A 24,420-nucleotide genomic window follows, 5' to 3' on the forward strand; every position below is an offset into this window, starting at 1 on the left:
TTATCCTGAAGTGGTGCCTCGACTAGTTGATCATGATCCATTTTGCTAATCGTCCTATCAATGTTTCTTTGCTGAGTAAATACTTTAATGGATCGATTTTAGCTATCAACTTGATGGAGTGAGATAGTAGATAGTGTCTTAATTTTGAGAAGCAAAAACTACCACCAAGCATGCTTTTTCTGTTGGAGAATACTTGATCTTGTATCCCACTAATGTTCTGCTGATGTAGTAGATGGCTTGTTCTTTTTCTTCATTATCCTATTGTGCAAGCAGAACTCCTAATGATGCTTTAGTGGTTGATACATAGAGTAATAACAACTTTCCTGGAATTGGTGACATTAGAATGGGTGGTTGCATGAGATATGCCTTGATCTTGTTGAACGCATCCTCACATTGATGGTCCCATTTGAAATGAACATTTTTTGTGTAATAGATGACTAAATGGTTGACATTTATCTGCTAGTTGAGCAACAAATCTTCTGATTGACTGGAGCCTTCCTTGGAGTGATCTTAGTTGACTGATATTCTGGGGAGATGTCATTTCCATGATTGCTTTTACCTTGGCTGGATCCACTTTGATACCTCTAGCTGAAACAATGTATCCCAATAGCTTTCCTGAAGTGACACCAAAGGTACATTTCTTAGGATTGAGTCGTAGCTTGTATTGTTCTAACCTGTCAAAGATATTTTCTAGTATTCCTAAATGGTCTTCTCTATTGTATGATTTTGCCAAGATGTCATCCACATAGTCTTCCATGAATGTATGCATCATGTCATGGAATATTATTTTCAGAGCTCTTTGATATGTAGCACCTACGTTATTTAGTCCAAAAGGCATGATGTTCCAGCAGAAAGTACCCCACGGGCATGTAAAAGCTATCTTTTCTTGATCTTTAGGTGTTATTTTAATCTGATTGTATCCGGAGAGACCATCCATTAGAGAGAACATGGAGTGTCTAGCGGTTAAATCTAGAATGATGTAAATTTTAGGCAAAGGAAAGTCATCCTTTGGACATGCGTTGTTAAGATCTCTTAAATCTGTGCTATGGGTCTGATGAATCCTACATCCAATAATTTCTTTAGTTCGGCTTTGACCAGGAGAGCAATATGTGGATGCATTTTCCTTAACTTCTGTTTGACTGGTTTAGCTCTGGGACCAACATTCAAGTGATGCATAATAAGCTCTGGATCCAACCCTGGCATGTCTGCATATGACCAGGCGAAATTGATTTACCATCATTTGAAGAATTCTATATAATGTTGTATTTCTTCTTCTGATAGAGAAGTCGCTGGATGTAGGATCTTTGGTTGCTCTGTTGTTCCAATGTTAACTCCCTCTATTGGTTCGATCAAAATTGATGATCTTTCTTGATAGTGTGCAAGTAAAGTGTCAAATCTCCCATCTTCCAGTGCCTCGAGGAGGTTTTCACCATTAGATGCATCCTTTCTTTTTATTTTTTCCTGATCTAATGTTGCCAAGCAATGGTTTTCAGCATTAGACCTGATATTGTTTTCTTTATTTTTCTTTTTGTGACTAGAAGATTTGGCATCCACTTGATTGGAAGATGTGTTTCTGAAATTTCTGGTGAGAGTTTTTGCGGGTTTGATTGCATTAAGATATACAAATATGGAATGGTCATTTGGAAAGGTATTAATGGTAATATGTCCTTCATTTTCCCAATCAATAAGTTCAGGGTGGATTAGAGGTAGGGGTCATTGGGTTGAGATGTTTCAAAAGTATCAAGAGTCATGATGGATGTATCAAAGTTTTCAATATGTATGTCGATGTCTAGAATGATGCTCTCATCAGAATGATCTCGCACAAGAAGTTCTTGATTGTCCTCGATTAAGTCCAAGTCAACCGAATGTGATTTTGATTCAAGTGAGCTAGTTCCTAACGTTTTCCCTGCATACGTGTGAACTACATCGACTCCTACATCTCCTTCAAAGAAATTTTCTTTAGCTGATTCTTTAGAGTGATAGGAATCCCAATCCCATTCATTAGAATCTGTATCACTTGTAGCCTGCAATCTATAGATTTGTTCATATAGTATTTGATTGTTTTCTTCAACTTTTCTTGTTATATCTTTTCTTCTTTCATATTCAACTTCTTCAGTACTTAGATTGAGTTCTGTCAACTTTTCTATGAGCTGTACTTGACTTATATTAGCTTCTTTCTTGTTTTGATTGAGATTTAATGCTGCTTGGGAGGTGCTTTTAGTTTGTTTTTCCCGTTGATTTGAATCTTTCTTCTTTTCACATTTCATTTTTGCTTGTGTTTGTTTCTTAGTTGATGTCTCTTCTCTTTCAATTGCTAGTTGTTCTTGTCTATTTTCATATTCCTCTTGTTGTTGGCTAAAAGATGTGTCTTCTGGTAAAGTAACTTGTCCATACCCTAAGCTTGTTTTGTTTGTAGCCTGTTGAGTGTAAGGTTGGATAGGTTCTGATATACCTTCTTTTCTTTTCCCTATAGGACCTGTTCCAGTGTATCCCATTTTTCTGAGGATGTTAAATCCTTTTCCATACTTTTCTGTAGGTATGTGGACATTGTTGATCTTTTGTTGAACTTCTTCATCCTTGTATAGCCACTGTAGCACATCTTTGTCTTCTATTTCCTCTGATAAGGTTCTAGTACTAACAAATGCTCCATCAAATATCGGAAAATGTTTTACAATTGGTTGTTGTTTAGAGTTTGATGGTTTTCCAAAGGATTTAGGAGAAAGTGGTAATTGGGATATTTAATATTCTCCATTCCCTCGATCTCTTAGCTGCATTTGTTTTTCCATACTTGACAAAATTGAGGCAAATAATTTTTCTTTAGATTGTGTGTTTGAAGATGATGCCTCCCTATTATGAGGAACAATGACTTCTTGAGCTGGTTTGAGATTACTACAATACTGAAATGGATTTGAATCTACTGAGATTGTGATTTCCTGCCCATTGTAGGGAAACTTTAAGCACTGATGATATGTTGATGGAAGAACTTGTATTTCATGTATCCCGGGTCTCCCCAAGAGTATGTTATATGATAAATCTAAGTCTAGAACTTGGCATGCTGTGTCTTTCTGCAAAGGTCCCACTCTAACAGGTAACATCACAATTCCTTTAGAGGAATTCTCTTCTTCATCATAGGCTTTAATGGTGATATCTTTCTGGGGATCAACTGCATCTTCTGAATAACCCAAAGCATGGACTAGACTCAAAGAGCAAATATTCAAACTAGCTCTTCCATCTATTAGGACGCATTTAACTCACATCTCATGAATGATGACTTCGATATGAAAGGGAGCATTATGGGGATGTTGTAGAGACATGTCATCTTATTCAGTGAATGATAAGAAATGAGGGGTTGTGAGGTGTCCCACCATGGTTTGGAATTGATTGATATCAAGATCTTTAGACACTGTGGTATTTACTAATGCTCGTTCAATAATTTATTTGTGTGCAGGTGAAAGATTTAAAATTTCTAAGATGGATATTTGGGCGGGTGTTTTCTATAATTGATCCACTAGATTGTATTTTTGGGTAGTGGATGATGTGTTTGTCATAGGATCCGACAAAACAAATTTATCTTTGCTTCTTGTGATAACATGAACAGGTTCTTGATTTTTCTTTTCTTTAACTACAATCACGTTTACCACATTATCATATGTATGAGCATAGTTTTCCTTCGCTTTACCCTTACCATTATTTGTTGTTGATGATTGACCTTTCTCATAGTTTGGAAGTGCAGTTTTAAAAGTTGTATAAGATTTGTTTGTTGTATATCCATCCACTATTATTAATCCATTATCAATCAAATCTTGGATGACATGTTTCAATCACTGACATGTATCTGTGTGATGTCCCTTGTTTCGATGGAAATCGCAATAATGGTTATCATTCCACCAAGGTGGTTTTACTTGAGATTCGTAGTTCCTTCTAGTAAAGTGATCAATTTGTTTGTGAGAAGTGTCTTTAGTGCTGACCCAAGGGGTTTACCAGTGTTTGTAAATTGCCTTCGAAAGAAATTTTTGATAGTTGCTTTTTGGTGATGATTGTTTTGCTGAGCCGCTGCTGAGTGATGTGATAAATTAAAAACCGGTTGCTTTAGTTTCACATTGTTGTTATCCACTATTCCATCATTGACGATATTATGATATCTATTCCAAAACTTTGGCTTATCATTGTGATTGTTGTTATTGGTGTTAAGAGGATGAACTCCATCTTTGTATATTTTCAATTCACCTTTCTTTATCATGGCTTCTTCCATTCTGATTTCATTATTAATCATCTTTCTAAAACTTTGATTTTCTTGTATTTTTAGATGATAACTCATTTGATCATTTAGGTTGTCGATGAATATGTCCATTTTTTCATACTCTGGCACTATATGTAATGTCCTACCCTAGTCGGACTTGTAAAACCCGTTTGACCTTGGTTGACTTCCTATGTGGCATTCTTGAATGGTAGGTTAACCGTGATGCAATGTGTAGTTTAGATAATATAAATAATTGTGCATACTTATTATTGTGCTCTTGCGCCGATTCTTGTGTAAATGTAATTGTTTCCTAACTCTTGTGATAAATCTTGAGCTAACGCCCTCATTGAATATGTATATGTATATGTATGCTTGTATGAATTCATGGGTGCAGGAGATTGCAGGTACAACACCGCTTAGGGCGAGGTTCATCTCCTTTGGGATTTGCAAGGTTGAGTATGCCTCCTTCATCCTTAGAATTCAGATTTGGTGGTCATAAAACTCTCGTCTTGCCTTAACCATGGTCAGGTGAGCATCGTGTGTGGTTTTCTTTTCATTGGGTTGCGTGTCATGTGATTTGGTGGACTTCCCCGGTTTGCGTGCCTAGTGCGGGGTAAGTGGAGCTTGTTATCCCAAATATTCAATTCAATTTAATGTGTGGATGTGCGCATTTGTAATTTAGAAATTTAAAATAGGTAGTTTTCTTTTATACGATTAATCGTTAATTTAAAGAGATTGCTTTAATTATTATTGTAGCAAGCTTAAGGTATTTAACTTAGATTAATGTGCTCATTTACGCATTTGTGGTTGAGAAAATTAGAATAAATAGATCTCCTTCATGAGATTAGTCATTTATTTAAAAAGGTCACTTTATTATGTTATAGCGAGTTAGTTTAATAGTTAATTTTAATAATAACGAAATTCAATTAGTTATGTGTTTTTAGAAAGGAAAGATTTAAAGTCATTTGGGAAATAGAAATAAATTTATCATTTTCGCATTTTGGAATAGAAAGGGTAGATTTTATTATTTAAAAGGAAACTATTCTTTTTACTTGCAAAATTGATATAGTATAAAGGATTGATTTTTGAAATTTAAATTAATTTAAATACCTCACCCTTGTTAACAGTTCAAAATATAAATGTAGGCCTAAATTGATATTGAGAGATTAAAATTAGAATTAAATAAGAAATAGAAGCATGTTAATTTTAATTAGAATAAAACAAGTTAAATTTATTGAGTAGTGGAAAATAATGATTTCCATTTTCATGTTTCTTTTATTTTCAAAAAAAAAATAAATGCTTAAATTCAAAATTGAAAATTAGGGCAAAAAAGAGGTTTCTCATTTAACCTAGTTTTTGAATATTTTTGGGGGGTTTCTTTCTTGAGAGCTTTTTGGAAAAAAATGGAGATGGGGGAAATTTTGGAAAAATGGGAGATTTGCTTTGAGTTGCAGGTGGAGCTCTTCATCAAAACTCTTCTTGGAATGCGTTTGGAGGTAGGATTCCAATCTACCCTTTTATTTATTGCTGAATCAAAAAAATTTGGTGATGGAATGTTCTCCATGAAATGCTGGAAAAGGAAATGATAATGCCCATGAATGTCTTTAAGATTTAGTTTCAGTTTTTGAATAGCTTGGTTGTTCTTGGATTCAAGGTTTGTCATGGTTTCTTGGACATTTTGAAAGGAGAAAATCTTCCCCATTCTTGGCTTAAACATTCTGAAAAAAAAAAAAAAAGAGAGGAGGAATGGCTGTGACTGTGTTTTGGTTTTTTTTGTATCCTTATTTAAAAAAAAAAAAAAAAGGATTTGACTTAGCTATACACTGTGAATCTTCCAAAAATAAAGAAGAAACACAAAAAAAAAAATAAATATATATTTTTGGGCTTAGGGTTTGGCGGGCGGAGGAGCCGAAGCTCGGCTTGCGCCGCCGCCCCCTCCCCCATTTCCTCCCCTCCCCCGTGGCTCCGCAGGGAAACCCTATGACCACTGTGGCCGCAGGGAATCCCTACGTCCACTGTGGCCGCAGGGTAAAACCTGCGACCACAGTGTCCGCAGGGAAACCCTGCATCCACGGCGGCCCGCAGGGTAGTCCCTGTGCCACCGTTCGGCAGCAAGGGAGACTGTGGGGTTTCTACCTCTTCCGGGTTGGAAGGTGGGCCCCGCAGTGCCCCCTCCTTTTTATTTTATTTTAATTTTTTTTAGTTTTATTTTTTTTATTAGTTTTAAGAAAAAAAATAAAACATAATAATACAATAAAAAAAAAAAAAAATGGTTTTTATGACAGTGTTCCTTTTTAAATATGTTTTTTTTTTGTTAATAGTTAATTTGTTTTATTAATGCATTTATTTAATGTGAAAGTTAATATATGTGTTAATAAATAATTAATTTGGAATTTGAACGTTAGTAAACAACATTTTTTTTAATATATATAGTTTTTAAGGGAATTTGTATGAATATATTGAATAGTAAATTAATAACTAGTGATTTTTAATTAGTATAGTATTTAGGAAACACATAGTGATTTTATCTGATCATTCTGAGAACTTCGAAGTAGAAATCTAAAATGTATTAGTATTTGAAGTTCGTCATGGTAATTTTGGAAAAAACTCAAATAATATGCTAACAAGACCACCAGAAACTTAAAAATGTGACGATTGGAAGTTTGGAAGAAAATGAAACCTTCTTTTAGTAAAATAAATAGTTTAGTTATTTCTTCCCCGATGATGTGAAATAGATTATGAAAAAAAAAATGGCAAGTTTATTTTATGTTTTCGCTTGTGTTAAGTACTGGCAAGGCTTAGATAGGTTTTCTTGGACCCTGTCATCTAGTTTCTTGTGTTGGTCATAGCCGGTTACGTCCCTAGTCAGAGTATTGTCAGTCATTAGTACTTGTAATTGCTTTGAAGTGTTTAGTTGGATCCGCTTCAAAAGGGATCATTATGTAAATTCCGACCGAGGTGTCAGTTGTATATTAGATGTATGCACCTAAGTGGCAAAGATGTAAAAGACATGTAATTTAAGTATTCCTAACGATATTAAATGCCATAGGGGTCTTGCAGTTGAGAAGACCCGGAGATGTAGCCCTTTAGGGGTGAACCTCGAGATCATATTTGTGTTATGTGATGTTTTAGCTTCCCTTGTTTCATGCTTTAAGTTATCATGTATGGTTGTTATCTTGTATAAGTGTATGATGGGAAATTAACGAATTTAAATCAAGGTGCATAAAATCATTCATCTTGACAAATGTAGTAATCAGGTTCATAGAACATTGTAAGTAAGATTATGGAAAAGTATTTTGATAATGTTAATTAAGAGTAGTAATAGTCGAAAGAATCTTGCTGGGTTACCAACATTGGATTAACTTGTTATTAGGCATGTAAATTGAACGAATGTGAATGGAAAACAAAGCTAGAATTAATGTTATAATTCCTAGATTGAAATCTAAAGGATGAACATCATATAGATATCTACCTTTTTATCTTAGTAAATGAGTAATGCCATGTTAATTATGTTTCACTATATTGGATGAATTGTTTTGTTAACATGTTTTAAATCTCAACAAATAATCCCTACCAAATTAACTTGGTAATTGGGTGAACTCAACTATTTATCCATAACTATAACCCTAATAAAAGAATCTCTTATGATTGCTAATAATGAACTAAAAAGAGAAGTATTCGTATAGTAGTTTGTATCTTAATCTTAGTAAATGTAACTCTTCATATTAACTTCGTTTAAATAAAAGGAGTGACATGCAATAAGATAGTTATATTCAAATCCTAAAGGGAGAACGTCACTATGAACTTATATTTAAATCCTGTAATGATGATTATCATCTTGCTAAATATATCTTAATTTAAAGGATGAACTCATGTGTTCCTAATACATTTTCACCTTAATGATTTGAGCTCCTTCTATTAGCATTATTATAACTCCAATGAATGAACCCTATGGCTAATTACATTTTACCCTCCATAAAAGAACTACGACTCTTTAGTTGGTGATGCTTAAACTTTAATGAGGGAACCTCACTCTATTAATGGAAGTTTAATCCTTAATGAACGAATCTCATCTTATTAGCCATACTCTTAATTATAAAGAAAGATATCAGTTGTGGGTGATTATCTTAAAACCAATGAATGAACTTCGTTATATTAATTGCATTGAACCTTAAGGGAGGCCTCTTAAATTAATTAGGTGCTAATGTGCATTGAGTAAATAACCTCACGACGGCCTCCTAATCACCCAAAATAAATGAACGCTTCCTAACTATTCTAAGACATCAATTCATTGAACATACATATGACCATGTCGTATGCATTATCTCGTAATTAAGTCATCTAGTTTATCAGATCAATTGATGCAAGTTGAGCTAGGTGTAAGGTTATGTAATCACGTTGGGAAACTCCTTAGGTTCGTTTAGCCTTCCGCTGTGCTACCTAAGTTTGCAGATAGCTCCAAATTATCTTAATGTTGTAACTTATCAGTAATACTCTTAAATATTATTATTAAAAAAAAAATTATTTACACTCTATTCGAGTGTTTTTAACTTAAACCCTTAGGGGTTTCCTGGCGGGGCATTACACTATACGAGGATATTGTGAAGCTAACCATCTTCATCATTGTAAAAATGTCATGAAAGGCTCTCCACTCTTTTGTTTGGTGTTACATAGGTCTAGCATTGTTACTTCATGTTGTATGTTGTAAGAGTATTGTGAAACAAACTTATCCACCAATTCTGAGAATGATCTGATTCCAGGTGGAAGTTTGGAGAACCATTCCATAGCTAGTCTAGTTAAGCTTTTAAAAAATAATCTCATTAAGTAGGTATCCTCATGTGCAAACTCCATACTCATTGTGCAAAATTCTCGTATATGATCTTGAGGGTCAGTGCTTCCATCATATTTTTCATATCTAGGAGTTTCAAAAACTATAGGAAATGTTATCATGTTTAGATTTCTATCGAATGGATAAGGAAAGATTTCTTGAAGTGAGTATCTTCTAACATTTCCTCTTTGAATATCTTGAATTTGTGTTTGCAGTGTTTGTAGTTGTTGTGTGAGAGTTGTGATAGGATTATCAACATGATTTGTTCTTGCATAACCATGATTTTTTATTCTAGGGGGATTTGGATCTCTTCATGTGTCATCTCTAGTTCTTCTTGTATCTTCATTGGGTTGAACGGTATTCAGAATTTCTACTTCATCTCTTTTGGGAATGTAAGTTTCTTCATTGGTTCTGGTGTTACTAGGAATTGATGTGTCATTCATTTTAAGACCAAAAATATCCTCATATTGTTCATTACTAGGAGGAGGATCACTTTTCTTTTGTGTCAATTTGTTCATATCAAAATCTTGGGGAAATGTAGCACCAATTCTTACTAGCATTAGGAAGTATTTTTCTTTGTCTCCCTCCAATATTTTCTCCATAAATTTATCAAATTGGGGATCTTTTTTGATGTCTCTGACATTTTGTTCTGTTATTTCTTCTTCAACTTGTATTTCATCTTCGTGTTCCATGGTTCTATGCTCTTCAATTATTTCCAATGTTTTGATTTCCGTTTCTGCGATTTTTTGTCTCTGAGCTTTGGTTAAAATGAGCATACACGTGTCTTAGATATTGTGCTAGGATTCGATTGTCCAAAAGTTGTTTTGATAAGGGGTCAACTGTCAATGTAAATGTGATAGAGTGATATGACATGAAAAGATGATTCAAGTGTTTAAAAGTTTGCAAGTTTTTCGATCTTCGGTTTTGGAGCAATGATGATTCTTTTGATAAAAACCAAGTCCAATAGGAACAATATATCCTACAATGTGGGACAATATTATCCTGACCAAACGTTGTAATTTCATGATAAAGGATGATATATCTTGATGAGAAACTATGTTTTGAGTGATCAGTTTATCAAAGAGGTTGATGATGCACTTTGAGATGTTTAGACCTTGAACTTGTTGAGGGTGAGTACTTGAAAATCTTGAGGTGTTTAGCTTTAGAATTTGATTTGACAGATGATAACTTGACCAAGAGAACCAAGAAGACAATCCAAGCATAAAATGATAGATGACGGGTGTTTATGCTCACTGCAAACTGATCGAGCAAATATGATAGACCTGAAAAAGACATGCACGAAGACAGCTCTGCACCAACAAAGACAAATTCGTACGATAGACTACATAGCCCCAAACGACAATTTATATAGGCTCATACGACAAACCAAAAATCTCGCATGACAGAAGACATTAACTCATACGAGCTTTCTCATAGAACCAAATGACAAATGATGGCATATAATCCTTAGCTAAGATGACTCGTACAATAATTATCACTGGACCGGACGATGAAAGATAACATAATTTTTTTTGCTAAACAGGCTCATACGACAATTCCCACTAGACCATATGACAAAGTAGATGCTACGTACGATAGAATAACAAACTCCTATGACAGAGGACAGAACAAAGATAAAAATGTTTGTTTGGCAGAATTTTGATTAGTGAAGTTTGATTTTTTTGCTTATGTTTTCCAGTTTTAAATGTCTGATTTTCTGCTTAAGGGATGAATACACAACAAACACATGATATGATAAGTGACCTTCAAGCACATTATGCTACCTAAGGAAGTTGGCTGAGAGAGAAAACCTTTGCTTGCAAGCTTAGGTACACACCCAATAGCTAATGAGAATACGACTGCTGAGTCTATGCAATGGATTCTCAACGTCGTATTATCTAACTCCAAATGCTAATGGGGGCACGATATGGCAAGTGTTTTGGGAGAGTTACTATCTCTCTTGCACAAATATCATCACCCTTTTGGAGGTGATTCGGGTAGCTTCTAATTTAACCAGAACTATTAAGGGATTCGTTCGATGTGTCGGGGTATAATACTCAATTAAGAGGTCTCCCAACTTTGAAAACCAAGGTTTGATATACCCGAAGGTACGAAGGAGAGCTATTCCCAAGCACTGCCATTGACTTGATTTTCATCAAATCACATTTATTTTATAGTGGGTTGGATTACTTGGCATTAGCCGTTCCCACTTAGGTCGTTCCCCTCTCATCGACCTTAATAGCTAAGAGTTATTAACTCCCTGGGAGGGTAGGCCCGCTAAAGAGATGCACTAATGAAAGCAAAGGATGAGTCTAGCTTTCTGATCACCTAAGCAAGGTGAGAGCATACTCGCCTATCATCAAAACACAAAAAACATGATTGTTCATTTCCATTAGCAAAATCAAGTGTGCTGAGAAAAATTAAAGAAGACATAGAGTTTAGTTGAGTCCTCCTAGGCAACCTGCAAAATAGATTCATTAGTAGTCATGATGTGTTTTGTTGAAATGAAGCTTTGACAAGCATTATCTTCGACAATCGTCCTGCAAAAACTAGTTATGTTGCCAAAAAACTCACAAAAAGACCAGGGTTAGCATTAGTAATAACCAAATTGAAGCATGAAACCCTTAAAATGAAAACTTCTTTAAAAACATAGAAACAAAAGTTCGTACGACACAATTTACCTGACTATACGAGTACCCTTCTGGGACCGTACGAGTGAAGAACAGAGCTCATACGACACTTAAGTCTCCTTAAAAGCTTGTACGAGTCAAGATGAATTATCGTATCACTACATAAAGGAGCTCATACGAGACCAAAAAGGAGCTCGTATGAGATCGAAAAGGAGCTCATACGAAATTCTGATTCCAGCTCGGTCATAAATTAAGATTTGATGATGCTTGAGAGGCCAAAAATCAGAAATCCGGCCCCACGATGGGCGTTAAAATGTCGTGCTCAGTGAGAAGTGTGATACCTACAGCTGCAACACAAAACACTCAATATATCATTACAAGCATGGTTAGCAAGTTATAAGCAAAAGAAAGATAAAACCATGACAAAGCGATCTATCGCCTCCTAAGAGATGCGAGTATGGATTTGCTCTCAGATCTGGATAAGCAATCTTAGTGACTTGACTACACCTACATGGAGGATTTGAAATGATAATGATATGCAAAGATGAGAGTGATTATGCTAGATTGATCCAAGAGACTAATTAAGCTAATGATATGCATGATTAAGCTATAAAAAAGATTGATGCAATTAAGCTAGAAAAGAGATTGATTAAGCTACATGATTCAACAATTATGCTAGAAAATGATCAAATTAAACTAAATCTAAGATGCAATTACCTATAATAATAATGCTCAAATGATATGCTAGAATGGATATGCCTATAGTAACAATTCATAAGATGAAAATGAGATGGGATCCTTATTGCTCCAAAATGGGAGATATTTATAGGATTTCCAAGGCCGGGGGTGAGGTGGCAGGAATCAACGGTTAAGATTGAGTCTGAAGATATCAAGGGTGAAATTGGAGGAGGTTGGAGGAAGAGACACTTGTCATCTCTGTGGTGACAAGTGTCAAGGAGATTATCTCATAAAAGGGCAAGTGTCCAAGAGAGGAGACATGTGGCCAAAGTGCCATGTGTCTCAAGAAGAAAATATCCACACCATAGGAGGTTAGGATTTGCAAGATAGGATAAGGTTAGGTAAACCCAAGGTTAGGTGGAATGGGTTAGGTTAGAGGGATGGTTAGGTTAGGTGGTTAGAAGTTAGGAGGCATGTGGGCAATTTGAATTTAAAAATTAAAATAATAGGAAAAGACTAATTAATTCTCAACAACTCATAAATTGATTTGTTTTAATTAATTAGGGGATCAGAAGAATTAATTGAAGTGGGGGGAGGATTAATTAATTTGAATTAATTAATTAAAGGGGACTATTGAAATGAACCCATTAAATAAATCCTTAGATTTATTAATAAGAAGATGAAAGGGGGAATTTAATCAAATTTCTTAATGAATTCAATTAAATTAGGAAGGGGGATTAATTAAATAATTGCATATTTAGTTAATTATTTTCAGACCATTTTTAGGTGTATACAAAATTCATAATTCCCACTTGAGAAATTCATTCTATACCCGAGGAGTTGGAAATTGGAGCTTTGGGACGACAAAGGGATGCACAAAACTGCCTACAAACTTAACAAGTACTAAAATTTCTCAAATCTCTATGAGTTCCAAATAATTTAAAGGGTAGCCAACTAAATTTGAGCTAGAAATACATAGGCAACAATACCTAAGAAGGGGGAGAGTTCTAAACAAAAAAGAGATTCATCAAACCCTGCTGAGAAGAAAAGGCCTCTCCAAAAGTCTTTGTTAGATGATTTACTACAATTTGAGGATATTAGGTCAAGGAAGGTTTTTAGGGATAGTATGCAAGGGTGGAGAGATGCTGTAATTCCCATAGCTGGTAGAGATTTATTTTCGTACTTTTATAGAAACTAGGATGGGAAAGTTCTAGTATCAAACCCTTGGACTTTGGACTTGGCCAAGTTAATAGAGTCTAATGTGTTTATTGATGTTGAGTTGATTTAAGTACTAGCTAATAATTATCATCCTGTTACTAGGACAATGAGAATGCCTAGTGGAAACCCTTTGTTGGTAGTAACAAGGTCAGCTATCATGGACTGTTTCATGTTGAAAAAATAGGCCTTAAATAAAATGGAGTTGGTAAAATTTGAACAAGATTATAACAGGTTGAGGAAAATATACAGAAAAGATGAGTTCCCACTATACCGCAAAAGGGGTTTTAACAACCAAATTGTGGAGTTTATGGGGAATGAGCCCTTTTCTATGGATGGGTTTTAGGTTTACTTTCAGAGGACCTATTTTTCCTTGTGCTAGATATTGGGTGAGGATGCTAGAGAAAATATGCCAATTTCCATGATGTATATGGCTATGAGGATTCAAAATTTTGAATTAAACTTGGAGTTTGATTTTGCTTTGGAAATTGAGAGAATGATTCATGTACAGTTTGTGGATTTGAAGAGAAGAAAAGATACTGTTATTTTCACCATTATTCATTGTTGTGTTATTTAATATTGTATGAAAATAGATAGGTGTTGTAAAAGAAGTTGAAATTGGGTATTGTGGACAATATGGGAAATAGGATGACTGTGCAACCATGGTTCTATGTGTGGGATATGAAATGTGCAAAAAATGATTACAAGACTCTCCATTATGTTTTTGTTGTTTAAATTCTATGTTATTTGAATTACTAGGTTGATAGGTTGTCACAACAAATAATAGAAATGATAAGACCCTTGGCTAAGAAGCCCGAGGCAGGCACACCCACAATTTCGGTGACTAGTTCTACATAATAGATCATACTTTGATTAGGGTGTATGGATGTCCACTGGCCCCTTACCAATTGCCAGTATTTGTTTCTGACATGATTTCTTTCTTGGAATTCATGTGGCAAATGATGTGGATGGAGAAGGGGGCCATAGAGAGATAGAAGAAGGGGACCTTTTTACCCCATGTTGCTAGATGTGCAAGATTCTCAATTGGGTCAGATGTGATTGAGGAATTGTAGGGTACATAAAAGCAAACTGTTATTTGAAATAAAGGAAAGGTTGTGTGACCCTAAGGGTCACATCAATCTTGTAAAAATAAAATTGCTAACTAGGCTAGGTGTCACCCATGAAGTGTTGTTGGATGAGGATGTCATTAGAAATTGTGAAAACTTTGATGATATTTTTTAGAGAATAAGAAAATGGAATATTTTAATACAATTGGAAGAGAAGAAGAGGAAGACGGATCCAATTTTCCCTGGAGTCTTTGCTGAGGAACCTAATATCCTCAAGAGAATTGATTTATAGATAAATAATTATGAAAGATTATATGGAAAATCAATTGGTGATGATCCTTCACCCAAAAAGGAAAAATTGCATGTGAGAAAGCCCCAAAGGGGTTGTAATTGCTGATGCTCTAGATGCAATTTTTGTCCAGTAATCTTCACCCAATCCATCCCCACCTAAAAGGCAGAAGAGGGATGATCCAGTGCTTTTAGTGTCATATGATGACACTAAAGGAGCAAGCGATACTGATGAAGTTGTTGGTGCCTTGAAAACTTTGAAAGATGGAGAGGGAGTTGATCAACCTCAAGGATCACCCCCTAGATATGAAGAAGAAGTACATGGAAATGGGGTATAGATTGAGGGGAATGCACTACCAGGAGATGAAGAGGATGAAAGAATTGCTAATTTTGCGAGGTTTATAAAAGATGACAAATTCATCAAAACACCTGAATTCAAAGATTTTTGGATAAACATGAAGATGAAACAGTTTGAAGAGAAAAAACAAATGAATATGATGGGTGCTGATGAATCACAACACAATGAAATTTTAATGAAAACTTTTAGGGGACTAAGATCTGATGAGATATATGTAAGCCCAAATGAAGTTAGAGAGATGGTGTTGAAAAGTAATATGCTAATTATCCCTAGGATGATAGTTAAACAAATGTTCCTATTGGATCAATTCAGGCATCAGGAGAACCCATTGCTAGTGGAAGAGTTTTATTGAAAACAAGGGGTAAGTGGGATGGGCTTCAACCCTAAGACAAAGACTTTAGTAGCATGGGTAATATTCAAGAGCACTGACAAGCCAAAGTTAGTTGACATGATACAAGAAACCAAAGGAGCTACTGTATTGAAAACACTTAAAGATTCCTCCCCCTTGGAGGTGGCCACCATGAAAATGCATTCTACAATGTTCACAAGAGATGCTGTAAAAGGCATGCAACAAAAATTGGCTGAGTTTGAAAAAAATCAAATTGATATGAATGAATAGGTAAATAAGTTGTACATTGAAAATGTTAGGTTGAAAGATCAGTTGAAGGATGGCGAGGCTAGTCAAAGCAAGGCACACGTCTTCATAGGCATGCACTACCAAATGTCATTGATAAAAGTGTTGATACCAAGAGCTGGATTGTAGAAAAGGAAAAATATGAAAAAGAAATAGAAGAGTTGAGGAAAATGAATGAAGATAGCAATAAAACTATCACAACAAATTCTCTCAACATTTGAAGAGATATTGACTCACAGGGTAAAATACGTTGTTGATGAGTTGGAAGATGTGTATAAGGGATATGACTCAATGATAAAGATACTAGAGATGTTCAAGGAAAATAAATCTGTATTGGAGTCATTATCGAAGAGATGGAAACTAGTGCATCATACTTTTATCACATTGTGCAAAGTGTTGCAAAGAGATCCAAGTGCTTCCCCTGCCATCAAAATAACTGAAAAAATGGTGAAAAATGTGATTGAAGAGCTTAAATATATCTCTACAGAAGAACCTAGGGTGAAGGCTAAGATTGAGTCCTTCCACACATTCAAACATTGGACTATCCCTTCCATTGTGGATAAAGACAAGCATATCAAAGATTTCAGTGATTGGAAAATTGAATTCTATCAAATGGTGCCACAAATTCTCACTCATATGCAGGATGAACAGAATATTAGTGTGCAAAGTTTCAATCTCTTTCTGGATAGAGTGATAAAAATGGATAATGAATATACTAGGTTCATCTCTGAGGTATGTGCCATTACAGACACAAAATGGAAAGATCACATGTTGAATGTACCAGAAGTGCAAAAATATAAGTGGCCTAGTGATTTTGATGTCTATCATTGGGAAAGCCAATATTTAAAGCCCTCAGAAGAATGATGCAAAGAAGTGCCTGCCAATGGTCATGAGGCCTGCTCCAACTAAAAATAGAACTTTTCTAGACCCATTGGTCATGGGTTTCTATTTGCAATATAAAGATAAGGAGTGTACTCATGGTCATCAAATTTTCTCATGTTTTAATTATCTCTTGTTATATTGTCTTTGTTTAAATTGTACTAATTTGAAAACACTATAATTATGCTTTGTTGTTTTTAATGAAAAGGCATGTCCTTTCATTTTTGGGTGGAAAAACTGAATGGTCATTTTGTAATGTTCTGAAGCTTGTTTCTTCTTCCATTTTGTATATAAGGGAGAAACCAAGACCAATAAAGGGGTTGGAAGAAAAATTTCAAGGAGAACATATGCAATACTCTGCAACACCTTTTTACAATGTCGATAATAAAAAGGAAAGAATTTTGTGTTTCAATTCTGATTTCAATTGTTTGTGGTAAATCTTGATAAGTGTTGTGTGGTTGTCTCCAATTTAGTTTCATTATTGCAATTTAATTCAATATATCAATGAAATTTTTGATTTATCAAAGCAACTTTCTTGTTTTGTGTGATTTATTTAATTGGCTTCTACAAGGTAGAATTAAACTCATTTAATAAGTCATAGTAATTTGAATTAATCAATTGGATTGAAAAGAAAAATAAAACATTACATTATTACACATTTGTGTGAGGCATGAACCAATGAAGTGTTAAAAAGTTTGAATTATAATAAGAAGAAAGATACTTGTTATTTGGAATCCATAGCCCTGTAGGAAAGGCACCAATCTAAGGTGTGCTAAGGGTTTCTTTCAACTAAGTTTTTAGGTTATATATTTTTCATTTCAGTAGTAGTAGTAGAAAGTAGTTTTATATTTTGATTTATCTATTTCAGTATCCTCATGCCAGAATGAAATAGATAAGGGAGAATGATTGTATGATTGAAGATATTTGCTCTCATAATTTGTGTGCAGACTGTAATCTACTTTATTATTATCAGAAGAAGTGAATAATTATTGATGATAAAGGTATACCTGCCAAGGCAAGTAGACCCTAAAGAGAAGAAGATATCTACCTTTGGGTGATTCTTGTTCGTTGGCCAAATCACTTGTGAAGCCTGATTATAGAATTTGGCATACTCTTAGGGTTTTGTAATTTGTTCATTTGGGAACCAACACGTCGATTCACCTGAGGGTGATTCAAAAATCATAGTCAATGCCATCATTAAAGGTGATTCTAAGAATTGGAAGTTAGACAAGGTGGTGAAGGCAGTTTGCAAACTAATTTTGGATCATGGAATTAAATTTTAGTATATTGGGATGTGATATTTTGATGATGAGGGTGAATATGATTATGGGATATGGATAGATTGATTGAAGGACTTGGAATTCTTAACTAATGGATTGATAGTGATCAAGAGTGAAAGATCACGATAATTATTGGAAGAAACTAAAATGGGTTCAAGCAAATATACATCCTTTAGTAACATGGGGTTTATCCCTTTTTACTTAGGATAGAAAATTTCCTAAGAAAAAAGAGGATATGTATTTTCCCTTTCTTACTTGGTATAGGAAAGCCCCTATGCATAAATAGAGTAGGGATTTTGGAGTCCACTAACTTAGGAGTTGCCAAGGTTCCTAGGCTAAGTATATCCAAGTTTTATAAGGTATACCTTGAAACTCTATTTGAAATACAAAATTTCTCAAGAGAAATGCAAGCTTTAGATTGAAGGATTAAAATTGATCTAGATTAAACTCTAGGTTGACTTGATTTTTGGATTGAGGTTTTGATGAATAAAAGATGATTTTATTTTTTCATTTGGATCATATGGGTTATAAAACTTTGATAATTATGTATAGATGAAAGATTAATGGATTAAGAAGGATCTAAATTCCAAGTCCAATATGGGGGTTGGATGATTATGGCAAATTTGGGATGACAATTGTGGGTATATGAATATGAAAAATCTTACTATGCATATATGGTTGATTAGGTAAAATGAATATAACCAAGAAATGAATATTTGAAAAGTTTGGGTTGAAGTATGAGGGGAAAGTGTTTTCCTCTTTGACCAATAAAAATAAGTTGCACAACTTTTTTAGTTCCAAGATCAAATAACATAGTTAGTAGAAAACTAAAAATCAAGAGCTTAAAATGAAAATAAGAAAAAGTGCTGATCTATAAAGCCTAAGAACGTAATAGAAAAAGCACTAACATATATAGAATAGACATAATTATGTACCTAGAGGCAAAAAAATAGAACAAAAAATGGAAAAGTAGAAATTAAAAAAAAAAAGATCTGAATATTACCGAAAAAATGGAAGTGTTATGTGATTCAACCAATATTTTAAATGAATGAGAGAGAAGTTGTGTGCAGTTGGCGCAAGATACTATAGGTCTTTTTGGCCCTAACCACTATTGTTAATTATCTTGGTTGCATCTATAGGGTGTGACTTGTATTTTTATGGTGCCCATAGGGGCATGGGTGACTTGGTGGCCTCGTGGTGGGGTTTGCTATTTTATTTGGTATTTTTTGCACTTTTTTTGTGTGTGTTGAGTCTTTCTTTCCTAATCAGTGTGAGTGTTGGTGAGGTTGCTAGTGGAAGTTATTTTTTACTTCTCCTTTGTTAGAAGATTTGGTGTGGGTTTTGTATTGCTATTTTTGGTGTGTTGTGGGGTTTGATTTGATTTTGTGAGATTTTGCCAAGATCAAGAGCTCAATGAAAAGTACAAAATAGAGAGAAAATATTGATAGGAATAAACTATATTCTATCAAGAGAAAATACTGATCAACTGGATCATCAAAAGTTACATACAATGTAGTTGAGCCTACTTATAAAGGCAAGGATAAGAGACAAGAGAGAAAACAATGATGACATGTGGCTCAATGAGATGCAAGGGTAGGTAGGGGTAGGTACAAGAAAGAGTGAACTATTCCACATGAGGTGGATCACCCACCGAAGGTGGAATTATCACTCCACAATAAGTGGATATGATAAAGTAACAACAAGATTACACCATAAAAGGTGGAAATTATCCTACATACACACTCCCAATGAATGCACATATCCCTAAGTGTCTCATATGCAAACTACTATGATATGATTGTACCTAAGTAAACTTAAGTAAAGTGTAATTATATCCAACATGAATAAATAATTACACCAACACCCCCCCTTAAGTGCAACTTAGGGGAATGCACTTAAGTCTACAATGCAACTAGGCTAGGTTAGGTACCCATGTACAAATGCAAATGCATGCAAACAAATGCAATCTCTCATAAAGCAGGGAAAGAGAGAAAAATCCAATGGGAAAAAACCCTCCCCCAAAAGAGAGATGAAAACTATATATAAAGGAACTCTCAAAGAAGTATGTGAAGGACAAAACCCCATGTGAGGAAAAAGTCCCCCCCATATGAGAGAAAAGAGAGACTAGGTAGCCCCACCTCAATGTAGAATCTGCACCAATAGTAGAAGGTTGATGGTGAATGAAGAAACTAATCCATGAATGTCGAACAATATTCCTACCCTTAGGAAGAAACAAAATTAAAGGTGTATCAATGAAGTCTCCCCAATCATGAAGGGAAGATGTAGGAAAAAAACTCACGATGAATGGAATCTTTGAAAACTGCTCAAGTGTCCCCATGTCGATATTGAAAGTTACCCCCTCCAAAGGTGGTGAATTGCTCCACACTAATGAAAAAGGCATTCCAAGATCTAGTGGAGATGAATGTAGAACAATATCCAAAGACTCACATGTATCCTCCAAAGATAAAGAGACCTCCTCCAACTGCTGTACAAAAGTATCCACAATCATGTCAACCTCAAAGAATGATCATGTAGAGAATTCACAAGAGGGTCAAAGTGTTCCCTTGCAAAAATTGAAGAAGGATCATATTCATCAAAGAGAAGATGAATGCCATCAATTATGTCTCCCAAATTTGCAATGTAGGACTCCATAAACAAACTTGCAATGTCTATCAAGTAATCATCCTAATAAACTGAAGCTGGAAGACAAGAAATATCCTGTTGCATTGAATCACAAGAAGGAAAAACTGTCACACTATCTGCGTCATCAGGTACAATAGGTGGTGTGATATCAATAAGAGGAGATGAAATGCATGGCTCAAGAATGAGGTCACATGTGAGAACACCCAAGTTCAAGTACCCAAAGTTCTCCTTAAAATATGAATCATCAACATAGGAAGAATCAACCTCATCAATATGACCAAAATATGAAAAAGAGTACAACCAAGATGCATGATCAACCACCCCAATCTCAATGATAGCTCTAGTCTCCAAGTCTCTAATGATAACTGAATCAGGTGTGAACTCCACAATTTTCCTTGTTGCCTCATGTGTGATTTGATAGATGGAAAGAAGATTATTTGTCAAGTGAGGTACACACAACACATCATTGAAGGAGTTATCCCTAATGGAAATAGATCCTTTCCCAATCACATTAATGTATGTATGATTGCCCATCAAAATATTTGGCATGGTGCAAGGATCAAATAAAGAGAACATAGATTGCGAAGATGACATATGATGAGAAGCCCCTGAATCTAGAAGCCATCTTCCTAAATCATGACTTGTAGTAGGATAAAGAGATTGTCCCTTTCCTTTATCCTTTTCTGTGGAAGAAGAAGTCGATGTAGACATTCTAGAAGGCAAACATATTTTGTTCTTCTCAAGAAGATGTTTCAATTCATCAATATCCTTCTTGTAACAATGTTGTTCATCATGTCCTGACTTCTTGCAATATGCCAAAAAAAAGATTATCCTTTGATTTACTCTTATATGAGGATGTAGAATCACCTTGTTGTGGAGAGGAGGATTGTGCTCCATCTTGTTATAGTTTAGACTTAGGTTTCTTTTGGTTCTTTCCTTTTCCTTGTTTTCTTTGATTCCCTTTATTAGCCACCAATGCTTTTGACTTTGAAGATTTGAGAATCCCCATATTGGTAAACTTAGATTGCTCAAGTATCAACATCTCCATGAAGGCATCAAATGATGGAGAAGTGTATGAGGCACCTTGAGCTAACCTATGGGTGTGAAAGATTGATACAAAGGTTGCATACTCTAATGGAATCTTGTCCAACAAGTTATAAACTGATTGAGAATCCTTTTTGTTAATGCCACAATCCTTTAGCTTTGCTCTTAGCTCATTTGCTTTTCTGACATAATCTTGGATTGTATCAAAATCCTTGGGATCCAATGTTGTGAGTTCACTATCAAGCTTGTAGCCCTTAATCTCATCAACTTGACCATAAAATTTTTCACAAATATCCCAAGTCTCTTTAATTGTTGTACACTTCTTAATGTGAAAAATGAGGTCATCTGATACATACTTTCTTAATGTTCCAAGTGCCATAGAATTTTTAGTGAGCCATTCAACTTGAGCATTAGGATCAGCTTTAGGATGAGGTGGTGTTGATATTGTTCCATTTATATAGTGAATGAGTCCTTTTTCCATTAGTTTACTCCAAGGCTTAATCTTCCATGATGCATAATTATCAGGAGTTAAAAGTGGAAATTTAGGAGAACCCATAACACTAGAATGAAAAAACACAAGATAGAGAGAGGCACAATCACAAAAGACACCCCCCCAAATTAATCAATCAAGAAACCTCCCCCCCGCCAAAAAAAATGATGATTTGACACTTTATACTTAGTGCGTGTACAATGGGCAACTTTGCAAAACAAGGAAAGGTGGACTTCTGATTTCAACTTTACAATTGTCTCAAATAGGCTATAAGAGAGTCCAAAAAATACTGCAAGTGATCTAAGCTGAGATCCAAGCAAAATACAAGTACCAAATAGGCCAAAAATGACCAAATACTGAAAGTACAATTTCTACTCAAAATCACTGCAAACTAATGGTAGATTATGAAAGTAGATGAAAAATTATGCACAAAAAAAAAAAATGGCACCTGAAATGGAGGTCGTATGACCCCAAATGAAGCCTTTGAAGTTGCAAAATTGAGGATTAGATAGGTACAGTCATTAAAACTGAAATTTGTGAAAAATATGTCCATCAAAATCAGCAAATTCCTCCACCATTGTGAAGAGCACGAAAAATTAGCCCAAATAAAAAAAATTGCACCAAAAAAGGAGCAAAAATGAGCAAGTTACGATCTCCTGAAGTCAAACTACGAAATAAAAAAGCGAAATGAGAGGGGGGTAAATTTTTTTCAAAATATTGTTGATGTAATACCAACATCAACAAATGATGGGCTTACATTTGATGCCCGTCTGGCTGTCGTGAGAACTTCACCTCCACTCTACGTGGCATCCGTACTGTAAGAACATGATGACGTGGCATAATCAAAATATGCCAAGTGTCGTATGGCCAATATGGAAAATCCGATGTGGCGGATGATAGTGCTTGTTGACTAATCGTATGGTCTTACATGTGGTAGGTACAACCCGATGATGTGGCACTTGTGTGGCACTGACTGTGCACGTCATATGGATCTGAATCGACGTCCAAGTGGTAGGTGACTATGTTGTGCATGTGACATGGCACATATTTCCAACGCATCACTATGAAAAGAGGTTGCCAAATGATAGCGTCGACGAAGAGGGATGTCAGCAACGCAGGTGTAAACGGTTGGAGGTGGGTGGCAGCGCTGTGAAGAGGGGTCACTGGAGGATGGTGGAGCACGGGAGGTCCTTGGTGGTGGCGTCAGAAACCGATGAGGGAGATGTTTTCAGCGGTGGGAGTACGACCCTGTAGATAGTGTAGGGTATGACTCTTGCACAAAAATATAGCCGAGATAGTACAATGTCAGGTGGGGGGGGGGGGGGGGACGTCACAAATCCCCCCCCAAAATATATAATAGTTCTTTTTTGAAATATTTTCAATACAAACCTTTTACATATAAAAAAAACATAATGCGAATTTTAAAATAAATGAAATAAAATAGTTCACAGAATAAAAAAATAATATTAATTTCTTTTTAAAAAACTGTACCGTACTTAGCCAAATAGGTTAATTTTTTCCCCCAAAACTGATTTTCTCCAAAATAGGTTGAGTTTGTACTCAATTTTTATGGAAATGGCCTCCCGGATGCAACCATGATGTCCAAATTGCTGTAGGATGCACCCCAAAATGTAAATCCCTAAATCCAAAAATTGAAGCCTCCAAAATGACTAGTCAATGAAGCCCTAAAGGCTCTGATACCATGTGATATTTTTCCAAGATCAAGAGCTCAATGAAAAGTACAAAATAGAGATACAAAATATTGATAGGAATAAACTGTGTTCTATCAAGAGCAAATACTGGTCAACTAGATCATCAAAAGTTACATACAACGTAGATGAGCTTGCTTATAAAGGCAATGCTAAGAGACAAGAGAGAACACAATGATGAAATGTGGCTCAATGAGATGCAAGGGTAGGTAGGGGTATGTAGGAGAAATAGTAAAATATTCCACATGAGGTGGATCACCCACAGAAGATGGAATTATCACTCCACAATAAGTGGATATGATAAAGTAACAATAAGATCACACCATAAAAGGTGGAAATTCTCCTACATACACACTCCCAATGAATGCACATCTTCCTAAGTGTCTCATATGCAAACTAATATGATATGCATGTACCTAAGTAAACTTAAGTAAAGT

This window comes from Cryptomeria japonica, chromosome 10, assembly GCF_030272615.1.
Source record: "Cryptomeria japonica chromosome 10, Sugi_1.0, whole genome shotgun sequence".
In the NCBI taxonomy this organism is placed as follows: domain Eukaryota; kingdom Viridiplantae; phylum Streptophyta; class Pinopsida; order Cupressales; family Cupressaceae; genus Cryptomeria; species Cryptomeria japonica.